Genomic DNA, 18,305 nt, shown 5'->3' on the forward strand with positions numbered 1-18,305 from the left:
TCAACATTTCTTTTGAACTTGGTACTTGAGATTCTAGCCAATGAATGAGACAAGTAAAAGAAAAATGGTAAAAAGGGAGAGATCAAACTGTCCTTATTTGCAGGTGATAGGATTCACTCCTAGAAAATTAAAAAGAATTTACAAGTAAATTCTTAGAAATAATAGGCGTTTAGCAACATTGATTGTTGACTATAAGGTCAACATAAAAATATCAATAACTTTCTGTACAGATAGAAAGTGAAATAGATTGAAAGATCCCTTTTACAATAAGAACCAAAAATAGAAGGTAGATAGAAATAAATCTAACAAAGAATGTGCAGAATCTTCATGGAGAAAATTACCAAAGACTGAAGGACACAAAAGAAAACTGAATAAATGGAGAGATAGATAATGTATGTGACTACAACAACTCAGTATTGTAAAGATGGCAATTCTCCTCAAATTAATCCATACATTTGATGTAATTCTAATCAGATGTTATAAGGATATTTTGTGGTACTCAATCTGAAAATTAACATTAAACAGCAAACTGTGAAAAATAGGAAAACTGTGAAGGTTAACAACATGGGGGGGACTTGTGCTATCATATCTCAAGGCCTATTATATACTGTAGCAACCGGTCAGAAAAATTGAGAGCCTGGAAACAGACAACATGTGTGCATTTCACATAAGTAGAAGAAAGGAGAGAATATTCAATTTTTTTTTTTTTTCTGGGACAATTGGTTAGCCACATATAAAAAAGTAAATCCTTACCTCAAACTATACAAAAACCATTCCAGGTATATTCAAGGCCTAAATATGAAATGAAAAAAAAAGTAAGGTTTTAGATGAAAATATAGGAAAATATCTGTATAACCTTAGAGTAGGAAAGAAATTGGTAGAGATACCACAAAAAGCACAAAGCATGAAGAGTGATATATTTGACTACGTTAACACTTAAAATAAATGTTCAATAGAAGGCACTATCAGAAAGTTAAAAGAGAAGTCACAGAAGATAAGGAGATGTTTGTCAGGCATGTAACTGACAAAAAATGTTAAAGAGACTCTTTATATAAAGCTTTACATGAAGTAATCTTACAAATTACGAAGAAAAGGACAACCCAAGAGAAAATGGACAAAAGAAACAGAAAGATAATTCTAAGAAGAGGGAGTTAAAAATGGACAATTAAACATAAGAAAAGATGTTCAAACTAACAAGTAATTTGGGAAATATAAATTAAAGGGAAAGTGAGCTATAATATCATGCCCATCAGAGAGGCAAAAATGAACAATACCAAGTGCTGTAGAGATCGTGGAGCTGTTGTAATCCTCATACAACATAGAGCACATATAATGCTAAGGAGAACGCTTTGGAGAGTACTCTTGGACAATATCTTATAATTTTGTATCTGAGTATTCTCTGTGAAGCAGCTATTCTACATATAGGTATAACCCTTAGAGAAACCTTACACTTGTGAACAAGGCGTCTCATTTACTGTTGTGCTGTTATTAACCGAGGAGGTTCATGGCCTCAGTGTCTATTAACAAGAGAATGAATAAATAGCGATATAGTCATGCAACGGTGACAACTAACCTACCAGTTTAAAATGAATTAATTACAACTAGGTGTATCAATAAGGACAAATCTCAAAAAAGATGGCTTGGCAAAAAAAAATAAAAAGGTACAGAATGGTTATCATAAATATAAAACTGTATATATATTAAAACTTTATTATATATAACTATATATATAAGTTGTAATATTATTAAAGCTGTATGAAATGAAAAACAGAATATATTAAAGAGGTTTGCTCAGTAGTAGAAAGAATGGAATGGGATTGGGAAATGACAGGCTAGAATTTTCAACTGTATCCATAATGTTTTATTTCCAAACGAAACAAAGCATAATAGAACAGGCAAATATGGCAAAATGTTCAAGAATGTTTATTGTTATATTCTATAATGTCAATAGAAAAATTTTTCCATTTCAATTGAAATATTTCATAGTTGAAAACAAAGTACAACACTTATTTAGAAGAAAGTCTTTCAATGAGAAAAATGGACTGAATGAAAGTCTTAATATGCTACAATGGACGGATCGGTTTACCACATGATCTGGATAAAAGCAAAGTAGAGTGCCTTTTAACTGCATCATTCTAGAGCACTGATTTTCAAGTATTTAGAAATGTATTATGCCAAACTCCAATATATAAAATAGAGTAGTGGTAGTTTACTAAGGTAATTTATTTCATAAGAATATATATTCTTATGAAATACATATATATGAATATACAAAAGTGAATATATATTCATCAAAATGCAAGGAGACTAGATTAAGCATTCCTATTATCTGTGAAAAAAAAGAACCCAATAGAAAAATTCTCAGAGGATATCCAAATGGCCAATAAACATATGAAAAAGTGTTTAACCTCACTAGTGTGCCAGAGAACCATATATCCTGGTAATAGTCCCAGTTAACTCTGCTTAACTCACTAAAATTTTAAAAACACCCCCTTTTGCTTTTGGTTTAGATGATACATTTTGTGGTTGCCCTACTTATATCAGGGAAATACAAACTAAAATCCCAGTGAAACACCACCACGTATCAGAATTGAAAAGACTGGCAATGCCAAAGGCTGGCAAGGATGGGAGACAATACTAACCTCAACTCTGAACAGCAGACAGAGCCCCATGGCTCATTCACGATGCTCTCATACTGGAACCTATTTGGGGAGGTGGAGAGGAGTGACTACTTTTGGAATTTTAGAACTCTTTCTCACAAGGTGGGCCTGAGTCTTTGCTTAAAGTTACGGGAGCTTTGCTTAGGGAGTCTGTTTCAAAGCTGGTGTAACTTAGTTGGCTGTTTATGATACATACCAATAAGCAATTTAGTTATGGTTAAGCATTAATTCAGAACTGAGTAAATCTTTGTTCAAATGTGGTATGTCCCCAGTCCTGAACTTACAAATCAGCTAAGTTACAGAAATCTTGATGGATAGGAAGGGGGTATCAGATGCCTGCTGGGGACAGCCTCCCTGTATTTTTCTAGGTCTCTACGACCTCACTTCCTCAGGGTACACAATGAATGAGGTCAGTCTGTGAAATCTTCCCGGAGGCCAGCTCTAACTTGTTTCATTCATCTATTCAGGGTTGCTGCCTGGTCCCTTACAGGAAAAGAGGAGCTGACATCTCAGACTATCTCATTCTTTGGCCTAACACTGAGACCTCCTTCTTCCAAAATCCAAGAGAACCAACTAAGTGCCCCAGCCTCCAAATAACCCTCTGTGTCTACTTTCAAGCCGCCAAAAAGAGCAAATTCAACCAAAATCTCTATCACTTTCTGGTTCTTCATTCAAGGAGAAATATATATTTTTTCTAATTTAAATTAAATTGCAAAAGTCAGGGTTAACAAGTCACCTGGGATTCCCGGCTGCACTCTACTTTCCTCACTTTGTGGCTCCAAGTGGAACAATGAATGTGCCTTCAATATGCATGTGTGGTGAAAATGGATTCTTGTTTGACTCCATCACTCTTGTATCAGACACGAACATGGCCTGGCGTCTTCTGCCCTGTTCCCTTTTTGATTACCTTTGCTTTGATGCTTGAGGATTTATTAACCAGCCAAGCGCTCCCCGGGAACCTCAGCGCTGGGAGCCTGGTGCCAAAATCACAAGGTGCGCTTTCCGTCACACAAGGCTTTTGTTTAAACATTTCCCAAGCAGCGAACTCGCCTGTCAAGGCTGATTCTGTGGGAGAACATATTTGTAAGACAAAGCAAGGCTGCGGCCGACCAGGAAGCCTATGACTCGCGCGGTGAATTATTCACTCCCGGCCATGCAGGGTCACCGATGCTCACAGCGGGAGCGAGGCGTTATTCATTACCAGGCTTGGGTTTGCTGTCTTCAGAGATCCCCCTTCCCCCTTTCATTGCCCCTTCAGGTTTTAACAAGACATCACATTCTTTTAAACTTCCCCTGGGCGGCAAAGGTCTTCCCGCCCCCGCCCCCCCGCCCTCCTTTTTTTCCACAGGCAGAAGGTACAATGTAGCTAGAAAGCTGGAGCTGTTGTAAATTGCAGCAGTTAACGTGAAATTGATGGAGCAGTGATCAAATGAAGTTCATAACCACACAATGCAACCTGAGGGCGGAATGCCGTTTCAAACATTTCTAATGACAGGGTTATAAAATCATAAAAACGGAGCCCCTCCCCACCCCCAGCGATAAAAAGACTTCATGTGGGTGACCAAAACTATTAATGAGGATAAGAGTGGACATTGGTTTTGGGATGGTGGTGCCCTGGTCAGAACTTCAGCTTTGGGACATCCTCAGAATTAGGATTTTCCCAGCTCTCTACCTCCTGGTTTTCTAACCTTGACTGCAGGGATAACAGGGAAAGTTCACTGGTCTAGAAAAGCAAAGGTGGCAAATTGCTGAGCTGTCTGCCTAGCTCTGGCATACAGAATAGTCCATTCACAAAACAGAATGAGGGACAATGTCACACAATTAACAGGAAGCGAAACATTTAAAAACCTACTAAACTAGACGGTAAGCAGCTGACTTCCAGCTGTCTGTTTAGCTGCGGACAGCAGAAGGAAAAGTGATTAGACACAAGAAAACATTACAATAAAAAGAGTCAGAGAATAATATTGAACACAGCCCATTGTTACTTTCATATAGAGGGGAAGAACAGATCCACTCACTTTTAGCTATTACCGTTCACCCCTCCAATGGAGGTAAATGGTATGAGAATAATATGGCTTCTTTAGAATGATTTAGTTGCAGGGAAAGGAAGAAATTGAGCTTGGTGGCAAGAATAATAATGTGAGATGAACGACAGAGGCCACTGAAATGACAGTTAGGGTCTCCTCTCTCTGCTGCTCTTACGCTGACTGCATGGTCTGCTAGCTGTGTCTGTCATTAATATCCAAGCAGAAAAGTGAAGTGTCAACTTGTTTTCAAGGAGGCCCCTCCTGTCTTTAGGGATGTATCTTCTAACTGTTGAAATTGTGGTTTGTGGAAATAACCACTTTATTCAAGACCAGAAATAGCCACGGAAATGACTGAGCCTGTAACATAGGAAGATGCACATAAGACTGTAAAGATAAACATATATGAAAGTATATAAAGTGCACAAAAGAATGACTTAGGTTTATGGGGCTTGTGTACAGAGCACAGAAAATCACATGTGCCTGGGTTTTTCTGACAAGCAGTTTTGGCTTGCCCTTAATTACCTAAACAATTCAGGACCTAGTTGAGCCATTTTTGACGGACCATCATTTGGGTAGTTCCCTTTGATTGTGTGGACCTGGGTATGTAATATGTTATATTTCAGTTCCTATAATTTCAAAGGCGTATGTGTAGGCTAAATATCGTCAAGTAGCATATGGTTCCTGGAGGATGCCAGCATTCTCCCACTAACTGACCTGCTAAGAACCAGCAGCAACATGCTCTCCAGTAGTGATCTGGAGGCTGAATTAAAATAAAAACCCACACTAGTGTCTTATTTAGATTTGTCCGATTACAAAACTCACATACAAAGCTGATGAGACCCACTTTAGCTGCAAGTTAACGCTTGCTGGCTTCTTGCAGTCAACTCACCAGCCCCACTCAGTCAACAAACAAGAACTTGCTCTCCTTTCCCTTGGACCCTTGGTCACCTCCAGAACCCAGACCACAGGTCTTCCATGTGTAAAGTGGGGGAAGTGACCTGGACCTCATAGATGGTTGTGATGTACACAGGAGATAAAGTTTGAGACTATCTCCCCACAATCAAGTCATTGGTACTGAGAAGACTGATGTTTGCCAGCCATTTACTGGGCAGCACATCACAGTGGGGATTTGTGTTGGGAGAGGACCCTGTGAGGATATGACCAGGGTTGTTCCTCTCCCTTGAGATACTGTCTAGACTCCAGTAAATGGATCTCTAGGTAGCAGGAAAGCAATTGTGTCTGACTTATGGGTTGTTGGGCCCCACTTAGAAATAGAATATCTTTAATAAGGTTTTTAATGACAGTTCCCTTCCAATTTGAGGCAAGTCTGCTTTGAGAGAAATCTGATGCCTTGGGCCTTGGGAAGCAGAATTAGCATATGTCTCTTCATCTTAAAGAATAAGGAGTTTTTAGTTCACAACCACCCAGTGCATCTTGTCTAGGCCTCCTGATATACTATGTTCAGGTATAATCCCATCAAATGGGAAAATCAAATCAGTTCTGGCTGATTCAAAATGTCCTGGCTGAAAGGCAGAGGTGATGTCAGTGGAGACTTCAGGCTCATGGAAAAGGGCTTAGGTGCAGCTTCGACTGCTTCTTCCGTTCTAATCAGAGAGGTCCTCTGTGGGTCATAAGACAAGAAACAAGAGGTTTAGAGAGCCCCTCAAGAACAAGGGGGCCAAAAACTGGATCTGAAGAGCCAGACACTTAAACAAGCTCTGGCTGAGAAGTGAAGGTTAAATGACTCCAGGAATGCACCAGCTCATCCTGAAGCAACTTCCTTGGTTTTGAGCCAGAGGGCCAATTGCCCAGTGCCTGTGAATATACAGGATTTAAGGCAGACTGCTGCACTCAAGAACCTTCTGTGCTTTTTAGCTCAGCCTTGGAGGAATTTTATTCCATAAATTGTATATTTTGAAAGGCAAACCTGTGATCTGCTGGGTCCTGGACACAGAACCCATGCTATGAGAAAAGGGACTTGACCAGTAATAAAATGCTTTGAGATTTAGTCCCAGCAAAAAGATAAAAATCTTAAGTTGCCAGCATCATAAGTTTTAATTTTCTTTAATCATAGACGTGGTTCCTGCTATAACTTTTTAAAGATGGTCTACATTGGAAAAGAATTAGGACAATCCTGTATCTCTGATCAACTCAACGTCTCTTTAGGGGAAAAGATTTAACACTCTCGTTTTTAAACAGAAGTATAAATATGCATCAGCTAACAGTTTTCCGAATTAGGCAGCAAAACTTTATGATTTCCTGACATCCAAATGAATAGGAGGCCTGTTTTGTACTTAGAAGTGACTGTCTTTTAACTAAATACACTAGAGCGAGGGGGTTTTGTGTGTCATTATTTTTGACACAACTTGTCATTAGTTTTAACTTTGACTGGGTTGTAATGAGGAATTTGGTTGTGCAAGTTTACCTACTGTTTATCTATACCCAGACTTAATTATTGTTTCACAGGTCAATCATCACCATTTTAAGTGGAAAGAAATGGCCTTTACCCGTGGGATGATTCCCACAGAGTTTATTATATGTAGTTAGACCATGAGGTCAGATGTATAGCTGGAGTGGGCAGAGTACTCTGGGGGTAGAGATGGGGTGGGATGTGAGCCAGTTACCGGGGTGGGGGAAGATGGAGGTACAAGGCTTTCTCCCTTTCAGAAACACTTCAGGGAGATGGACCAGTCAAAGACTACATAGGGGAGGAAGAGTGGCCGTCTTATGCCGTCTCAGAAAAGTCCTTTCTGTGTCCCCACCATAAGGCATTTTGAAATGTCTGCTCTTAAAGAACTCCTTACAATGAGAAGCCCTACTGACATGATGGCAGGGTCATTCTTGTTGTGTGGAATTTCCTGAGTATTGCAGGATGTTTAGTGTCTCTGACGCTCTCCTCCCAGTTATTTTGGCAATAACAATGTCTCCAAAATGTTCAAGAATTGCTAAACACATTAACCGAGTCAGTAGAGAGCCATGTATGACCCAGGCTGAAAGGTCACAGACATTTTCTTGGGGAAAGAGAGGAGAGGGAAACTCCAGAGCATGTGATAGATCATGTCAAGAGGCAGAGACACTGAAAAGAGCACAGGCAAACAATTTGCCTGTGAGAATGTGGCCAAGTGTGCCCCCTGTTGTGTAGGGAGGTGAGGAAGAAATAACATTTATTGAGTACCTATTATGTGCCAGTATTTTGTAATAATTATTTAAATTAATCATCATTATTTTGTGAATTAGGTGTAATTATTCTATTTGCACATAAAGAAATTGAATCAGAGAGAGCTGACAGTGACAAAGGCGGGATGGGAATCCCAGGCCGTGTGAACCCTTTCTCTTTTTAAAGTGTGGACTTATGATGAAGTGCCCCCTGCATTCCAAGTTCAATGTTTTTCTTGTCATCCTGTGCGTCCAAGGTTGCATGAGCAGATAAGAAAGCTAGTGGTTCTGTTACTGTAACTTGGACAAGTAACCTCTTCCACGAACTTGGTAGAACATTAGCCACACAAGGTATAATGTGTACCTCTCTCTCCAGTGCCAATCAGAGATACATTTGCTCAGTGCCTGTCATGACAATTACTGCATAATTTCTGACAACATTAGGCCATACTTCACACTGAGGTCACCATAATTTTCTTCTCTGCGGCTAATAAAACACAGTTGTCAAGTGACTGTTGATAAGGTATTAATGATACTACTGATGGGCTGGAAGTTGGGTCTAGGGAAATGTGCCAGAGACTGGCTAGGTGTTTGCCAAATCTGTTTTCTTTTCCACCAGTACATGCAGCTAGACAACAGCCCCCAGCCTCCCGAGCAATGAGGTGTAACTGTGAACTGAATTTTGGCCAATGGAATGTGACTGGAAGTGTACATATCACTCCTAGGCCTGACCCATAAAATCCTCCTTGGGATCCTGTACTCTCCACTTTCCCTGTCTGCTGTCTGGATGTTGGCATCAAGATGACCCTGGGAACCATGTGTTGAACGTGGTGGAGCCTTCATCACCTTGTGTCCCTGTGAAGCAGACTTCTCTTCTCAGCCTTTCCCACTGTTGACTGGATTTTATGCATTGGGTTAAGCCCATTGGGGTGCTGTCTCTGGCTTGTACTGGTTGGCAAGAGCCGACTGTTAAATTTTAAGGAATTTTGTAGCTCGTGGACATCAAGTTGATGGCTTCAAATCATCATGATTGGAGCATTTACAGCACAGAAATTGGCAAATGCCACAAACCAGAGCTTTTATCTTGGGGAGTCATTTTACTAGCACATCACTGGTTAAGCCACTGAGATTTTATTTGTGTACAGGTAGCATTACCATAATTAATACACATACTGCGACTCGAAGTGATGCTCTTCTTTAACAAAGCCTAAAAGATGTGAAATTGGCTTGATGGTTGGGTGGAGGTTGGCAAGAGCTGGGCATCAAGGAAATGGATATCAGAAACTGGAAAAGCAGTGACTCATTTTACGTAGTGGCAAAATATTTGGTAAAACCATTATCTGTAATAACTCAGAAGGCAGACTAAGTGCCTATGCAGCCTCTACCTTTTGGAGAAGTGGTTGGAAAACAGAATGGTAAGTAATGTGTACTGTTTATTACTGGCTGTGACTAAAAAGTATTAAAACATGAGGTGAACTCAGGCATGGACTTGTTTATAAATAGAAATAAAAATAGGGGTAAAAAATATAAAGGTTTGTAAAACTGGAGAAGTTTACTACGTTAAGACCCCAAATAGTAGGAAATAAAGCAGGAAAAGCTTTTGCATGCCAAAGACTCTATTCAAAAGTGAATCTGTACTCTGGTGGGTTTATTTATTTTTATTACATTCTTTTAAATCATGACAAACATTTTTAAGATGGGGAGTGTTTGAATGCATGGAAATTGAGTCTCTCTTTGAATCAATGAGAGAGCAAGATGAGCCATCCTGGTTAACTCCTACCATAGCACTGCTGTTCCCGTTACCGTTTGTCATATAACAAACCACCCTAAAACCTAGTGGCTTAAAACAACAATTATTTATTTTGCCCATGAATTTGTGATTTGGGCAGAGCGTGGTGAGGAAGGTTTGTCTCTGCTCCATGCAGTGTCAGCTTGACTGGGGGCAGAAAGGGCTGCTTCCAAGATGACTCACATGTCTAGCAAATAGGCACTGGTTGTGGGCTGGGAGCTTGGCTGGGACTGAGGGTGGGGAGCTTTGCTTCCTCCCCACCTGGCTTTCTCCACGTGGTTTGGGCTTCCTCACAGAATGGTGGCTGGGTTCTAACAGCATGTATCCTAAGAGAGAGCCGGTAAGCTGTATCGCCTTTTATACACTAAGTTGGAAATCACAGAGCATCACTTCACCTGTACTCTGTTATTCAAAGTAGTCACAAAGGCCTGCCCGGCTTCAAGGGGGGAAAGCATAGATTCTACTTTTTGATAGGGGGCTTCAAGGTTCTGGAAGAGCCTGTGGGGTATGAAGTATCATTGTGGCTGCTTGCTACACTTATTTTGCTGGGGAGTGAGAATTCATTTAGCCAAGTTCATTTAAGAACCCATCTTTGTTAAATGATCAAAAGGAATTTGATATCTCAAAGTTAGTGCTAAATTTTCTACTTGTTTAAGATAATCATAATAAGGCAACTTATTATCCAGTAACAATCAGAATACCTTCTATAGGAAAACAAGTCCTGAAGGGGTGCCAGGGATATTTAGAGAGGAAAAATGAGTCATAATTGGATAAAGCAGAGGTGACACTCATGATGATACATGTCTGTGGTGAACACTTGTTGAAGGCCTTCAGTATTGTCAAGCACCATTCAAGTCACTAAGAAGATAACAATGAATGATTTATTTCTGTTCCCAAGGAAACTAACAGTGGTATGGGGGGTGAGGGTTAGAGGTGAATTGGGAGACATCTGTAGGTTAACAAATTACTATAGACCCAATGATAGAGATGGGAATAGTGCTTGAGAAGTACTGAGAAGGTCTCATTCTACTTGGGATAGTTGTGAAAGCTGGAGGGAATTTGCCCTGAATCTTCAAAGATCATGAGTCAGTTTCCTAGCAGAGGCAGAGCTGCAGACCCAGCTTTCCTGACTTAGAGTCAGTGCTCTTTCCACGACATCACACACGTTTTTAGGTTGAGTTGTGTTGTATAGATTATATATATTATAGATTATAAGTGTGCTGGCGGTTCAGCTGTTAACATTTCTTGTGCTGTTGTGTCTGCTCCAAACCCCAAGGAGATTCAGCTCAGGGTCTTCATCAGATGTGTTAACGATGAACGGGGAGAGCATGAAAAGAGACCATGTTCAGAATAAGCAGAAATCTCCTTGAAGTGGAGAGTTTGTATCCTCTCTGACTAAATTGTCGCAAGAATTGTTAAGATACCAAAGAGATTTATTTCCATTTTATTGCTTTCCTTTCCATTATCAATATTCTGAAAGAAACAGTAATAATCATCATAATGGCCAAAAGGTGAACAGGAAAAATATAAAGACATGTATGTGTTGCCAGTTCAGAAATTAGGAATTAACTAAACAATGACATGTATTTTTCATAAGAACGCATATATTCATGATCCTGAAAACAGTGGACCCTAAATATTTGCACAGAATTTTTTTTTCTCCTCCATCCTTTGTAAGTTTTGTGTATTTTGTCCAGTCCTTAGTCTGACCAAGATAAAAAACAGTGATTACTTGACTCTATTTTGGCAAAAATCCTAGGGTATTTTTGCTTACCTTAAAGGTATCTAAATTTCTTGAAATGGAAAAATTTTAAATTAAACTCATTTTTAATTTTAAAAGTGGCATGCCCCTCATGAAGTGAACATAGGAGAAATTAAGTGAATTTAAGAGAAAAAGAAAAATATTAGTAAATGCAACAAATGATAACTGGGCTTGAAAACACTGAAAATATTTGCAATTGCAATCCCTGGCATATGGGGTGGGAGATGAAAAGTTTTAAGAAATTATGGACTCATTGTGACATTTCTTGTATCTGGAAACTTTACTTAACCTAAATTTCTACTTTCCCCAACTTTGCCTTAAAGCAGTCTTCTGATGAACCGTGTTCTGACCTTATACCATCTCATCATTGTACAGAGAGCCGAGAAGAACTTGATGTGTCTTCCTAAGCCTGTGACAGTTCATGGAGATCAGAGCATCAGCCCATTTCAATAATCTTCATGCTGTAAATAATGTGACTTTGTAACAAGATGGCGGTTGCTGGCCAAGTATGAAAAAGCATGCTAATTTTAATAGAAAACTCTATTTTCAAGTGCATTTCGCAGTTTATACTGAGTGAGAAATGCCTAATTCTCACCATGTGAACTTCCAGATTGCTTATGTTGAGTGGTGCAGACGTGGCTGTCTTGAGACCCTTGAAGCCACAATTCAGCTTTTATCTCAGAACGTCTTACTTTTACAATAACATGTGAGAAGCGGTGATCTGTCTTAGCATCATGAATAAGTTTTCCATCACTGCTGAACCCATGTGTTGAGTGGCATAACATGTGTAACATCATGCCTGTTTGATTCTAAAAGGCTGTACTAGAGTTTGTGGATAAAAGGTTTAGGCCTATCTGGCAGCTGTTAAATTACAAAGGCTATTGGATTGTGAATCAGATGCAGAATGCATTTATTTAGTGGTCTAGTGGATTTGAATTCTATACTGTATATTATGTAGATGTTTACGGTGGATGATATCCCAGAAAAATCTAGAAACACTCAGTAGATTAATTAATTGCTTGAGTCAATGACTTCTTGTTGCTTTTAGGATAAAGCCTATAGTTTCCAAGGTAATATACTAGTCCCTACAGGGTCTCTCTAGACTCATTTGACCTTATTCTTCCCTCTTTGTCTGTGTACAAGCTATGATGGACTTAGTTTCTTGACTGTTGCATGCTCTGTCCTGCCCCAGAGTCTTTGCACTTGCTGTTTCCTTTGGCTGAAAACTTCTCTTTCTCTCGGTCCCCTAGTTCACTATTACTCATCCTTTAGATTTTGGCTCAAATGCCACTTCTGCTGGGAAGCTGTCCCTTACACATCGCTGTACACTCTAATCACACTGTATAACTTTCCTTCATAGTGCTTAGCACAGTGTGTAATTATTCACTCACTTCTGTGTCTATTTGATTGGTGTGTGGCTCTTATGCAGGACTCTATGAGAATAGAGACCTTGTTTCTTTTGCTTATCATTTATATTTCCAGTGTCTAGTAAAGTGCCTGGCTTATGGGTAATGCTCCACAAATATTTGTTGAATAAAAAGATTTCATAAAGCACCTAGCAGAGTGGCTGATATGCAGTAGGCTCTAAGTAAAGAGCCTCTATTAGACTGGTCTTCTCAAGAAGCCTGAAGATTTAGCTCCTGTGGATGGTTTTCTCTTTTACTTTAATGGTTAATTTTACTTCGCACTTCTAATGACTTCCTGGACAAACCTGGAAGGTCACTTCCTTAGTGCCTCAATTTTCCCAAGAATGGGTTGATAGATATCAGTAGTTGCATCAGCCAATCCCTAGGGAAGCATGAATGCCAAACTCATGGTGAGATGTGAATATATTTTGGGAAATAACTCTTGTACTGTGTAAACCTATGAACACTAGTATTGGGTCCTAAACTCTTCCTCCCGTTCTTTCATGCCTGTCCTTTCTCTCTCTTCATTCTAGGCTTAATGCCTTTGAAAGGAAAGTTGTAGGGCAGTAATGTCTGTTTCCCTTTCTCTGTGCCACACCATTTTATGTATAGTGTTTCGTTTTTAACATTCTCTCCAACCTTTTGAGATAGGTATTTTGATCTCCATTTAATGGATAAGGAAATTGAGGCCCAGAGAGGTTAAGAATTTGCCTGAGGTAATTTAGATAGTAAATGATAGAGTTGGAGTTTAAGTAAAGGTCTCTCTTATTGCAGATTTTGTGATATTTCCCCCTATTCTAGTTAGCTTTTCAAGTGTCTCTAACACCTAGAGGATTAGTTGTCTGCTCTAATCCAAACAGGGTAGAATTTGGGGTGACTGGAGTTGGGGTGCAGTTCTCCTCATGGTTACACTTTCTTGCCTCAGTGAACCCACGGGGAGAAATGTGAACTTGGCCAGGCTGATCAAAATCTGTTTGACTAGGGTAACCAAGATGGAGTTTGCTGTTGCACCATTTAGAGACCCAGAAGACCTCTAGAGAGAGCTCACCAAAGTGGAAGAGAAGGCTGGCTTACAGAGTCGGACCCAGCGCTGGCCCAGAGGTCAGAGGGGAGAAGTATGGCAGTTGACAGTCATGGAGCCCATTCCAACTCAAGCACCCTGGAAAAGAGTTAGCCTGTCGAGAGGAAGACCACGGTCAAGCCAGATGACTTGGCCCCAAACTGAAGCTGATACAGAAAGAATAGTCTCTCACTCAGCTGTCATGTGGTACACCAGTTTTACTGACAGAATTTTCAGGGAGCAGTGTCACAGAAGCAGAATCTCTGACCCAGAGTTGTCTTCCATGTGATTTCGTGTGGTCCTGGGTGACCTGATAGTGATGGAGAGCTATGGCCAGGTATATTTGTCCTGAAAATTCCTTCACATATTTGTGACTGAAGGGAGATTAAGTTTCCACACCTTTTGGAGTCAAAGACAAGTGCTATTAACAGTGGCGTGGATCTATCTCTATTCACCGTTTAATGAAGCCTGAGATACTTGGGCTACATCTGGGATAACAAGATTAATGAACCAGATTTTCTCGACAGGCAGGTTCTATTAGGCATAAGGGACCAGGGCTGTAGGAGAGGGGATACATTATCTTTTAGTTTGTGTGTGGAATTTTCACTTTCTCTTAATTAAGAAACTCTATTTTGAACAGAATACTCCCTTAAGGTTCTGACCAATTTGTTAATATAAGTAGAGAAGAGTTAACTCAGGTTTCCATAGTGAAATAGATAAAAAGAATTGGACTAGAGTCAGGAGACATGAGTAGAAGATAAATAAATCTATCTAGTAAATTGTTACTCAAATTTAGCATTCTAGGGGGTGCTGGGGATGCAATGGTGTCTTCATGAAGCTGATCAACTAGCGGGGAAGACAGACATTAAAACTGATTGTACAATCTTGTATAATTAAAGAACTACATGAATACATGTAAAATTATTGGAGTGCGAAGTGCTGTGAAGTTAATGGTTTGGGCAGAGCCTTGAATAGGGGAATGTGGCTTAGTCAGGGAAGTCAAGCAAGGCTTCCTGGATGAGAATCAGCCTCTACGTAAGGATTTGGGTTGGGGGTGGGGACAGCTGGCAGAGTGATTTTATTAAGTGGGACCAGCAAGGCCAAAAGCTCAGTGATGAGGGGAACCAAGCATTTCCTAGTCTTACCTCTACCAGTAAAACCAGGGTATTGAACAAGATGATTCCTTGACTTCTTTTTCAATCTAACAGTCCCTGAGTTGTTTACATTTGAACGTATGTTTTCTAATCATGTGTGAGAACATGAGTTTGAATTTCCCCTCTACCACATCCTAGCTTTAAACTTCCTCTGCTGTAAAATAGGGATGAAAATATATGTTTTACCCACATCCCAAAGTTACCCTGTGGATCAAACAAAATAATACAGCCTGTATATGACCCTATAAATGTAAGATACTTTTCTTAAGTTCGTGCACAATTTCAACCTGATCCCTCTGAAGGCCGACGTTCTAGGTCTGGAGCACTGGGCTATGATTCTCACGAAGTGGTGAAATTATGTCTCACGAAGTGACATAATTTAACACATTGTTCTTTGGGGAAATGTTTCAGAATTCTCATGGTGCACAGGCGGTGTCACTCAGGGAACTAGGAATAGAGATCTGTCATCGCCTACAAATACAATTCAGGGCCCTATAATGTTGGAGTTAAAGAAGAGTTTTCCTCTGGCCCTTTGTCCCAGTATATATTTTTAAGTGAATGAAGTTCGAAATGAATGCTTATTAAAACATTTTTTTCATGGAAATAAAAAAAAATCTTTTCAAAGGCCTCACGACAGAAAATGACTGTGCAAGGTAGACTAATTGGAATGGATGATGGATAAGGAGCCTTAAGACCTGCACTCTGGTTGGGGTTCTGTTATCAATGAGGAGGTGGCATAAATGATATCTAAGCCCTCAGGAGGCACATCTTTTCTATTTAATGTTTTATGTGGTATCACAGATTCTTTTGGCTATCTCTCGTCTGCAGTATGTCCCAGCTTTCACCAGCCTTTGAATACTAATGAGGCATTCATTTCAAATCTCACCAGCTTTGAGTCTCCACCAGTTTGCAAAGAAAGTCCCATTCTTTTCCTGGGAGCCCCTCTTCAAATAGTTCCATGGTGCCCGCAAATCAATCCTTAGCACCCAAGCTAGCTGTGGAGCCCCAATCCTGAAATTTCTGCACTGATGTCGCTGGCACAAGAAGGACACCCTTGGTGAGCACAGACAGCCGGCATGGGTAAGGCGGCCCCTGCCTTGGGAAACACCCCAGTGCAGGACCATCTCTAAGTCAGATTTCAATATAGCTCTGATACAAGGGGTAACACGCAATAGGAGACAAATGGTGGAGCTAAATTACCTCCTGTTGGGAGTTGTGAAAGGCTGGCTACATAGAAGAATTGGGATTTAAACCAAAATTTGAAGGATGGACAGGATTTTGATGGGCGTAAATGAAAATAAAATGCATTTAGAGTAGAGGGAACATCTAGGAAAAGGGGGCAAAAACATGAAAATAAGGAAAATTTGTGGCAACCGAAGTAGGCCAGATTGGTTGAAAGATCAGGTGTTTAGCAGGTATAGTGTTGATGAAACTGCAAAGTCTGGAAAATGTCAAGTGAAGGAGAGATATTTGAAAGTCAAATAAGAATTTGGGCTTCATTTTATTCACCTGTGTTGCCACTGACAGCATTTGAGTAGAGGAGTGACAGCACAAGATCACTCTAGCAGGGCAATGGACTGACAGGGAGAAGATTCTCGAGCAGTGCTATCTATGGAAATATAATGTGAGCAACAAAGTGTGGCCAGGTGTAATTTTAAATTTCCTTGTAGCCACATGTATTAGTTTTCTGTTGCTACTGTAACAAGTTACCATAAACTTAGGGGCCTAAAAAACTCAAGTTTATTCTCTTACAGTTCTGGAGGTCAGAAGTCTAAAATCAAGGTGTTGGCTGGACTGCTTTCCTTCTGGAGTCTTTAGGTGATAATCTGTTTCCCTGACAACTCTGGCTTTTAGGGACCGCCTATATTTTTTGGATCACGACCCCTTCCTCTACCTTCAGAGCTAGTAGTAATAGCATCTTCTGTAGTCAACTCTCCCTCTGTTTCCCTTTAATAAGGACCTTGTGATTACATTAGGCTTAACCGAATGATCCAGGACAATCTTCCCACCTCAAGATCTTTAACTTAATCACATCTCCAGAGTCCCTTTTGCCCTGTTAGGTAAATACTCACAGGTTCTAGGGATTTGGATGTTGATATCATTGGGAGGCCATTATGCAGCCACATTAAAATATATAAAATGAAACTGGTGAGATAATTTAGTATTTTAACCCAATATATTAAACATATAATAATTTCAACATGCAATCAATATACAAGTTATGAATGAGATCTTTTATATTCTTTTTTCCCTACCGAGTCTTGGAATGCAGTGTGTCTTTATACTCACAGCATGTCTCATTTCAGATGAGGCACACTTCAAGGACCTCGTCACCACATGTGGCTCATGACTGCAGTACTGGGCAGCACAGTTCCAGAGGTTGGGTGACTTGCTGGGAGCTGGAAATCTAGGTGGGCTGTAATATGAAGGGAGGAAGGGAAAAAAAAAGTGAAGATCTTGAAATCAGCATTAGGTGAATGTGGGATGTGCTAGGAAGTACTGGGGAGTGCTGGATGACAGAGAAGATGGCTGTTAGCTACAATCACTGACATGGGAATTTTTGTTTCTTTGAGAGAGAAGCATATGAGTCCTTTTCTGGACAAATGAATGAACTGTCCAGTAGAAAGTTAGAAATAGGGGTCTGGAAGTCAGGGGAGGGGTCAGGCTGGAGACTTACAATTAGAATTGCTTTATGATAGACGGCTGGATCCACGATGGTGGCTGAGGGCCAGAACCTTGGAAATGTCCATGTGGGAAGGGCAGGTGGAAGCAGGGGAGACTGAGGAGAAAGTGAGGGAAGCAAGGGCACTTCTAAGACTAGAGGAAGGAGAAATGGTAGCAGCAGGTGGGTGCAGGGCTTTTCTAATTCCCAGCGGTATTTCTGATGTAGCCATGATGAGTCTCCTGATGGGTTTGGAGTCCCTCACTTGAGATCTGAGGTAATTACTCAGCCTGCCACACAGAGGTGCTTTCTAGTCCTCAGTGGAAGTGGGAATGGGAAGATGCTTGCTTACAAAACTGTTTATCTTTAGATAATAACTTTATGGCTATATCTACCAAGATGGGTTTAGCATTTGACAATTACGTGGTTAATTTGATGAGTATAGAGAGCAGAAGGGGAGGTTTCAGGCTCCTTTCTCCTCAACTCCAAAGGAATTTCTCTCTATACAGATAAAATTAACAGAGTAATTGTCAGGTCTTCCTTCAGTGTGACAAGATTTAAATTGATCTATCACTTCTTTGGGACAAATGATCCTATTTCCTTCCTAGATTCTTGCTTTTAATCTCTTA

Source organism: Delphinapterus leucas, chromosome 11 (assembly GCF_059928025.1).
Source record: "Delphinapterus leucas isolate spDelLeu-1000000601 "Yukka" chromosome 11, BTC_Dleu_Yukka2, whole genome shotgun sequence".
NCBI lineage: Eukaryota > Metazoa > Chordata > Mammalia > Artiodactyla > Monodontidae > Delphinapterus > Delphinapterus leucas.